At 36.3% G+C, this 9,080-nt stretch overlaps 1 pseudogene; it reads left to right on the top strand.

Moving 5' to 3' along the window:
* The first annotated feature begins 7,958 nt into the window (after positions 1–7,958).
* Positions 7,959–8,556, top strand: LOC118990433 (60S ribosomal protein L9-like; annotated as a pseudogene).
* Positions 8,557–9,080: the final 524 nt, after the last annotated feature.

The raw sequence follows: 9,080 nt of genomic DNA on the forward strand, positions 1-9,080 counted from the left end.
TGAAATTTTTAAAAAAGAGAGAAGAGACTATGGTAGAGGAAGTTCAGGGTGTTTGGAGATGCAGAAAGAGAAGTATAAAGAGTTGACAATGAAAAATCAACTCAAAATAACACAATTATTTTCTCACAATTTGTGTGGGCTATCTGAATTTTTGAAATATTAGCATGGTTTTTCTGGACCTTCTTCTTACAGTCATACAAGGTTGTACTTGAGGTGTCTGCCCGGACTGAGTTTTACACAAAAGCTCAACTGGAAAATAATTTACTTCCAACCTCACATGGTGGTTGTCAGGATTTAGTTCTTCTTGGATTGTTGGAATGAGGACCTCAGTTCTTCTTTCACTGTTGGCCAGAGGCTACTCACAGTTCCTTGCCAAATGGGCCTGTCCAACATTGTCACTTAATTCATCAAATCATGGAAGGCCCTCCCCATGTCCCCACCCCCCCTCGCCACAAAGACACACACACACACACACACAAAGAGAACTTTCTAGCAAGGCAGAAGTCACAGTGTTTTGAAACCTAATTATGGAGGTGACATCTTATTACCTTTGTTGTATTGGGTAGAAGAATGTAACTCTTAAAGGAAGAGGCTCCCATAAGGGCATGGACCCCAGGAGGCAGAGATCATGGGAGCAGACATCTTACAAATCTGTCTGCCATAATTACTGACCTTTTCCAGAATAGCATTGAGTTTCAATGAAATAGTAGGAGCAGAAAGCAGATCATCGTGGGTTGGGAAATATGTCAAGTAACCAAGTGGAGTTTTATGTAGACAACTGTTATAAGTATCGTGTGAAAGAAAGGAGAAAGTCAGGGGCCTGAGACATGGAAAGTCTTTTTAAGGATGAGAGAGAATTGAGGTGTCTATGAGATGAGGAGAAAGAGCCATTAGAAAGGGAGAAAAACAAAAAGAGGCCGGGGCTAATGAGGAGCATATCTACACATTCTCAAGTAATGTTGTCTGTGGAATCAATGTTCTATACTTAAGAACTGGTAGTCTAGATGTCTCATAGAGATTTTTCATTTATGTGTCAATAACACAGTCACAAAAGGCAAATTATTGGAAGGCATTTAAGAAAGGGTTTGAGATTTTGACTATCTAGTGAGATTTCCTTTAAGAAAAAAATTTAAAATTATTATAAAAAATTTAATGTTTGAATTTTGGACTATGAAAAATTTCTTCACTCTGTTGCTTTGAAAAGTAGCAAACTGAATTGCATTTATTTAAAAAATTACTGGTAAGTAAATGTGTGTTTATGCCTTGGCTCAGACAATATACTAACCTATTCCATGAATGCATTGTGTTAAAAACCCCCCATTTTTAATTACTGAATATAGGAATAAACTTTGGGTGGTGAGCACATGGACAATATACAGATAATATATTAGAATTATACTCATGAAACTTATATAATATTATTAACTAATGTTACCCAATAAATTTAATTTAAAAACTGGAAATACATGATTATAATTAATTTTGATGCAAGTTATTTGGATTTTATGTATATAATTATTATAATCTTATAGTCAAATTAGTCATAATTTTAAAATTATGACTTTAAATTTCAACATTCAGGAATAAGATTTTCCACACAACTACTGAATTATACATTTTTAGAGCTAAAAAAATATTCCTTTGTCCATTTTTTATCAAAACATTTCTTAGCACAAAAACTCACCAGTTTTGATACATTTTTAAAAAATGCATGCTGATATGACAGCTGTCACAATACAATCTAACAAAATTATTTTGAATGAAGTTAAAGACAACTAAGCACTACAGGAGCCATTGTGCAACAAAAATGTAACGGGCTTTTTGGCCAACCCAAAAGAAGACATGCAACTATTCTGTAACACTGCAGCCTGAATTTGTTGGGCTAATAACTTTCTAATGTTAGTGAGGTGAGGACTTGCAGGGAGAGGGGAAAGTTGTAGGTTTGTTGGTGCATATGTGTACATGTGTGTATTGGGGGAGTGGGAAAACATGAGAAGGGTCTGGAGCACCTAGGTTGGGGAGTACATTGCTCAAAGAAAATATCTTCCTCTGTTGAGGTTTTCCTCAGAGCACTCTTTCTGTCACCTGCCAGGCTAATAGATCAGCCAATGTAGTCTTCTTGAATTTAATGCTAGCCCGACTGTTGAGTGGAGTAGCCAACTAATTAGAGAGAGCCAAATTGGAAGTATTTCACTGCACCTACTCTCTCTTCCTACTTAAAAATGACCTTGGAGCTTACTAATTATATTGTTTTATTCTTCCTCCTTTTTAAATCATCACCTGAGGATATGTTTATTGATGAGAGAGAGAAACAGATTGAGATCAATTGGTTGCCTCTGACTGGGGGCTCAACCTGCAACCTAAGTATGTACCTTGACTGAAAATTGAACTCACAAACTTTCAGTGTATAGGATGATGCTTGAACTAACTGAGCCACCTGTCCAGGGCTGTATTGTCTTCTTATGGCTTTTCATCTTTCTTGCTTGTAAATGTATCAGTTATTTTTTGTTTGTAGTATTTTGCAGGGGGGAGTAAAAGACTTCAAAAAACCCCTACTTGACCTAGTAAGTGAATTTGGCAAACAGCGGAAGACAAAGTCAATATTCAGAAATCAAAGGTGTTTTTGTACACCAAGAACAAAATATCAGGAAAAAAATCCTATTTGATATAGCAACAAGAAAAATAAAGTACCTAGGAATAAAGCTAACCAAGGAGGTAAAAGACCTATACAGAAAACCACAAAACACCAAAGAAAGAAATTTAGGAAGACATAAATAAATGGAAGCATATACTGTATTCATGGATTAAAAGAATTAACATCAACAAAATGTCCATCTAACCAAAGCAATTTATAGATTCAACACAATCCCTGTTGAAATACCAATGACATTTTCACAGATATAGAACAAACATTTCAAAAATTTATATGGAACCATAAATGACCCTGAATGGCTGCAGCAATTTTGAGAAAGAAGAACAAAGTAGGAGGGATCACAATACCTGACATCAAATTATATTACAAGGCCACTGTCATAAAAATAGTTTGGTACTGGCATAGGAACAGAAATATAGATCAATGGAACAGAATAGAGAGCCCAAAAATAAACCCATGTCTCTATGGTCAATTAATATGCAACAAAGTGGGCCAAAGATAAAATGGAGTAAAAATAGCCTCTTCAACAGTGTTGGGAGATCTGAACATCTACTTCCAAAAAAAAGAGAAACTGGATCAGTAATTCACACCATACACAAAAATAGACTCAAGATGGTTAAAAGACTTAAATATAAGTCTGATACCATAAAAGTCCTAGAGGAGAATGGAGGCAGGAAAATCTGAGATATACCACATGGCAATATTTTCACCTATATGTCCCCTAGAGCAAGGGACATAAAGGAAAGAATAAATGAATGGAACTTCATCAAATCAATAAGCTTCTGCATAGCTAAATAAAACATCAGCAAAATGAAAAGGGAACTGGCCATATGGGAAAATATATTTGCAAGTGATACCTTGGACAAAGGTCTGGTCTCCAAAGTATATAAAGAAATCACATGAGTACACTCCATGAAGACAAAGAACCCAGTTTAAAAATGGGCAAAGGATCTGAACAGACACTTCTCCAAGGACATATAGAGGGTCCAGAGACAAATGAAAAAATGCTCACCATCACTAGACATCAGAAAGATGCAAATTAAAACCACAATGAGGTACCACTTCACACCAGTCAGAATGGTGTGTCATAAATAAATCAACAAACAACAAGTGCTGGTGAGGTGGAGAAAAGGGAACCCTAGTGCACTGTTGGTGAAAATGCAGACTGGTGAAGCCACTGTGGAAAGCAGCATGGAATTTCCCAAAAAACTAAAAATAGAACTGCCTTTTGATCTGGCAATTCCACTACTGGTAATATACCCCAAGAATCCTGAAACACCAATTCAAAAGAACCTATGGACCCCAATGTTCATAGCAGCACTATTTACAATAGCCAAGTGCTGGAAGCAACCTAGGTTCCCATTAGTAAATGAGTGCATTAAAAAACTGTGATATCTTTACACAATGGAATTCTATGCAGCAGACAGAAAGAAGGGGCTCCTGTCCTTCACGACAGCACGAATGGAACTGGAGAGCATTATTCTAAGTGAAGTAAGTCAGGTGGTGAAAGACAAATACATGATCTCACCTATAAGTGGAACCTAATCAATAAAACAAGCAAGCAAAAGATAGCTAGAGACATGGAAATAAAGAACAAACTGACAATAACCAGAGGGGAGGGAGGAGGTGGGTAGTGGGGGAAAGAAGTGGAAGGGTCAAGGAACATGTATAAAGGACCCAGGAACAAAGCCAAAGCGGGTAGAATTGAGGGTGGGAGGTGGGACTGGGTGCGGTGGGAGAAAGTGGTGGAGGTGAAATGAAGACAACTGTACTTGAACAACAAGAAAACATCTTTTAGCCCTGGCTGGTGTAGCTCAGTGGATTGAGCGCGGGCCTGCGAACCAGAGGATCGAGGTTCGATTCCCAGTCAGGGCACATGCCTGGGTTGTAGTCCAGTTCCCTGCAGGCCAATTCCCAGCAGGAGACACACAAAAGGCAACCACACATTGATGTTTCTCTCCCTCTCTCCTTCCCCTCTAAAGATAAATAAATAAATAAAATCTTTAAAAAAAAAATCTTTTAAAGGGAACTGCAAAAAATCCCACATTTTGGGGGATGTTTGTAGCCTTTTCTTGAAGAGGATTTTATGGGTAAGCAATTTTCTGCATGTCTCTTTTCTGAATGACTTTTCTGAAGCATTATTGTTACTGCCATGTATTGCATATCATTGAAGAGGGATACTTTATCAAATATTTGTCCACCAAACCCTGCATGAAACTCATTTTTGGAAGCAATTTATTTGTCTAACTTTTGATATTTACAGATAAAATTCTGGAGTTTTGAGTGGGTAAAATGATTTTCCCAAAGCCATAGATCTACTTAGTCACAGATTCAAAAACATAACAACAAAGCTTGAATTTCACTCTGTCTTGGTCCCCCTTATGAGTGAGTATCTCAAACGTTCTAGTAATCATGATAAATGTATATCAACCTTCTAAATTAACTGTTTGGGTTAAGTCTGTATGAAATTCAATGTCAATATCAAGTTATGGGTTTCCTTTTAGATGATACCTACCACACTCATTTCAAATTATTTGTGTAAGAGATTAATAAACACATTCTGTGAATAAGATGATGATTTATTAAAAAGATGATTTATTTCATAAGATGGCTCATGAAAAACTTGACTTCAATAAAATAAAGTAGTGCTTTTATAAAAGATAAAAAAGATGCTGATAAATAGATAAATTATAAAATACCTTTCAAATACTTCCTTTTTTTGCATATTCCCCCTTTCAATGGAGTGTGTGGTGGTACAATTCTCTTGTGTTCCTAAATATAAACATCTGTTCGAAGAACAATTTCCTTTTAATCATGTCATTTTGCAAGCATCTGTAGCTGGCACATATTGACAGATTCATAGAGGTGAGCAATACTGTATGACCTCTCTGTGGTACACAGAATGCTGGAGGTGGGTCCGTGGATGTTGATTAGAAAACAAGAAAAGGAAGAACATTTCAGTTTTCAGTTCAGGTTAATGCAAAAAAAAAAAAGACCCCCCCCCCCAAATCTAAAGACCTTTATATTTCAAGAACAACCAAAACAGGCAACTAAAACTTTGATGTATGAACATGCCAGAATATTCTTTGTTCACTGGTATACTATCCTACTACAAGAAATATTACAATATCTGGAAATAAAATATTTTCCTGGGAAGATCACCTGCCTTTGTCACCTTTAATATGATCGTGATCCCTCAGTTCTTTCAGTGAGGCTTTCAAACAGCTTAATACTTTCTTAAATCTTACTAACACTAACTTATCACAAAAATTGTTACTTTCCTTGCATTCATTTAGCAAATGTATATAATTTAATTCCTTGAGTATTTTCTCTAAAAATAATTCTTTCAAAACTCTTAAGCCTTTTTTCCAATTAAAATTTTTCTATTTAATTTATGAACATAATTTCTTTCTCAAGGCCACTAATTATTTTCTCTTTTACAGTTATAGCCTGATAAACAGTTAATTTTGTTCTTTCAGAGATACATTGTTTTTGGAATAGTCATGAATTTTTGCAAAGCACAGGTGGGTAAAGCACGGACCTCATGCTGCTGCTGCTTCTGTCATGGTGCTTTATAAAACAGAAACACTAAATACAGCAATTAGAAAAAAAGCAACTGTCAAATAAAGGATGAATAATTAAAATTATCAGACATTTAGAAAACTTGGTAAACTTTGTAAGTTATATAATAATGGCTGAAGCCCTACTTTAATATAAAGTGTGCTCACACTGACTCGAATACTGCACTGGGCCTTTCCAAGCACACTCTTTGTTCTTGGCCAGAGTGCAGTATAAGATGACTTGCCCTTTAATGCCATCCATATAGATTTGAGAACAAGGATACAACAGGAATGTGGTAAAAAGTATTAAAATGAATTTCCTTAAGAGGTCTAATTTGTATCTGCTTATTCATTACAATTTTCTGCCAAATAAGAAAGAAATGGCAATTAAATGTCCCAGACATCTATACGCTTGTAGGTGTTAATCTTGGAAGAAAAAGTATACTGTAAATTTTTAGTATATACTAAAACTCCCAATATTTCTCTCTGTAGCCTGAAAAGCAAAATTCAGAAAAACTAGATGTAAAATAATTTTGTACATTATTAACAACACCACTAATGGGATAGCGAATAGGTCAAACATAGATGTCCTTTTCTTCCTTCCTCTCTCCCGCTTTCCGTGTGCCTCCCATCCACCCTTCTCCCCGTCCTTCTCCCCTTTTCTGCATGTTCTCTTTCATCTTTTCCTCGTCCTTCACTCTTCCGATTCTCTGATTCTCTTCTCCTGCCTTTCCCCCATGGACTTGTTCCTTCCCCCTAGAGCCCATTCTTCATGTCTTTAAAAGGATGAACAAGTAGATGCAAAAGTCAGCATGTTTCTTTCGAAATTCTGAAAGACCCGTCAGTCCTTGAACATGTAGCATCAAGCTGGGATATCCATGAAAGGGATGTAGCTTCGATTTCCAGTGAGTTTTCTGCCTCTTCTAGATTTTTTTCTCTTAGAAAGAACTTGGAAAAGGACTTGATCAGATAGTTCACAGAGAAAGAATTATAAATGTCTTATCAACACATAGGAAGATGCTTTCTATTACTTTAGTTTGCATTACAAGAAATGCAAACTAAACAATCAGTGAGATGCCAAGTTAAGCCTATCGGATGAGTGAGCTTATAAGTTTGAGAGAAAAAAGAAGAGTTAGCCCAAGTGTGGGAAACCACATTCTCATATGCTGTTAATAAGAATATAAATTGGGGTAACCTCTTTGGAACAATGTGGCCATAGCTTAAAAAACCCCAAACCTTAAATATACATATCCTATGATCCAACGGTTCTATTTTTAGAAATTCAGCCTACAGATATTTGACACACATGCAGAAAGGTACATGTATAGGGCCTTAGTAATTTAAATATAGAAAGACCCTGGATAAGTTACACGTTCAAGATAATTCAAATTGTGGCACATTCATACAGTGAATATTATGTAGACCTTAAAATGATGGTGTGGACTGTATGTATCAATAAAAATTGTCTCTAAATGTTAAGTTAAATAAAATAAACTTTGGAACACTGTACAGTGGATTTCCATTTGTGTATTTAATAATATAGGCAAATATATATGTGCATGTACACACAGTTAAATATGGTATATGATCCTCTACTTATTAAAAACTATAGTAGCAAAGCTAGGTGTTAGTTGTTGCCATGTTTACTATTTTATTTTCACATAGACATATATAATTTTCCTGTTAAATGTTTTATTTAAATATCACCTGAAACTCTAGCTCTCTCTGCTGCATCTACTGCGAGGATGAACAAGCTCAGCAGACAGACTGTCAACATTCCAGACAATGTCAGCAGTCCACATCACTCTGAAAAGACACAAAGTTATTGTGAGGGACCCAAAAGGCACCCTGTGAGGGACTTTAATCTCATCAGTGTGGGATTCAGTCTCCTTGGAAAGAAAAAGCAGAGGCTGTGGGATGACAAGTGAGGAGACAGAAAAGAACTGGCCACCATTCGCACCATCCACAGCCACACACAGAGCTTGGTGAAATGGGTTACTTGGGCTTCCATTACAACTCGAGGTCTGTGGACACTCACTTCCCCATCAGCGTCGTTAATCAGGTGGATGGTTCTCTTGTTGAAATCAGAAATTTTGGGGGCAAAAAATATATCTGCAGGGTTCAAGAGAGGTTAGGTGTTGTTTGTTGAATATTTCAAGCCCAAAAAGCTGTGTTGATTCTTGAAGGAAAAAACATTGAACTTGTATCATATTCAGCAGCTTTGACTCAGCAAGCCATGAGAGTTAAGAACAAGGACATCAGACACTTTTGGATGGTGTCTATGTTTCTGAAAAAGGAGCAGTTCAGCAGGCAGATGAAAAAATCCAAGTCGTCCTGCTATAGAAACAGCAAGATGCTGAATGATTCCTCAGACTTATTTGTGATATTTTAAAGATGAAGTAAAAGCTGTGTATTGAAAATAAGTAAGTAAATGTTAAAAACCATCTGAAACTCTAAAACTGAAATAAAACAAAAATATTTTTCTTTAATAATTATCAATATTTAATTGCTTAAATATATAAAAATATATTTAAAAAGAAAAGGATATTTAATTTTGCAAAAGTATTTTCACATCAAGTACTGCTATTAAGTGACCGACAGTTGGTGTCTCCCCCAAATTTATGTTGTAACCGAATCCCAGTGTGGTGGTATTAAGAGATGGAGTCTGAGGAAGGTGATCATTCATGAGGCAGTGTCCTCAGCCATGGGATTGGTGTCCTTGACTAGAGACCCCTGAGAGCTCCCTTGTCCTCTTCTTCCGTGTGAGGACTCTGGCAGAAGATAGCTGCCTATGAACCAGGAAGCAGACTCTTAACTAAGCCCTGAATTTGCTAGCACCTCAATCTTGAACTTCCTAGCCTGCAGAA

The sequence above is a fragment of the Sturnira hondurensis genome, unplaced genomic scaffold (genome assembly GCF_014824575.4).
Source record: "Sturnira hondurensis isolate 20B ecotype Veracruz unplaced genomic scaffold, ASM1482457v3 Scaffold0007036, whole genome shotgun sequence".
In the NCBI taxonomy this organism is placed as follows: Eukaryota; Metazoa; Chordata; class Mammalia; order Chiroptera; family Phyllostomidae; genus Sturnira; species Sturnira hondurensis.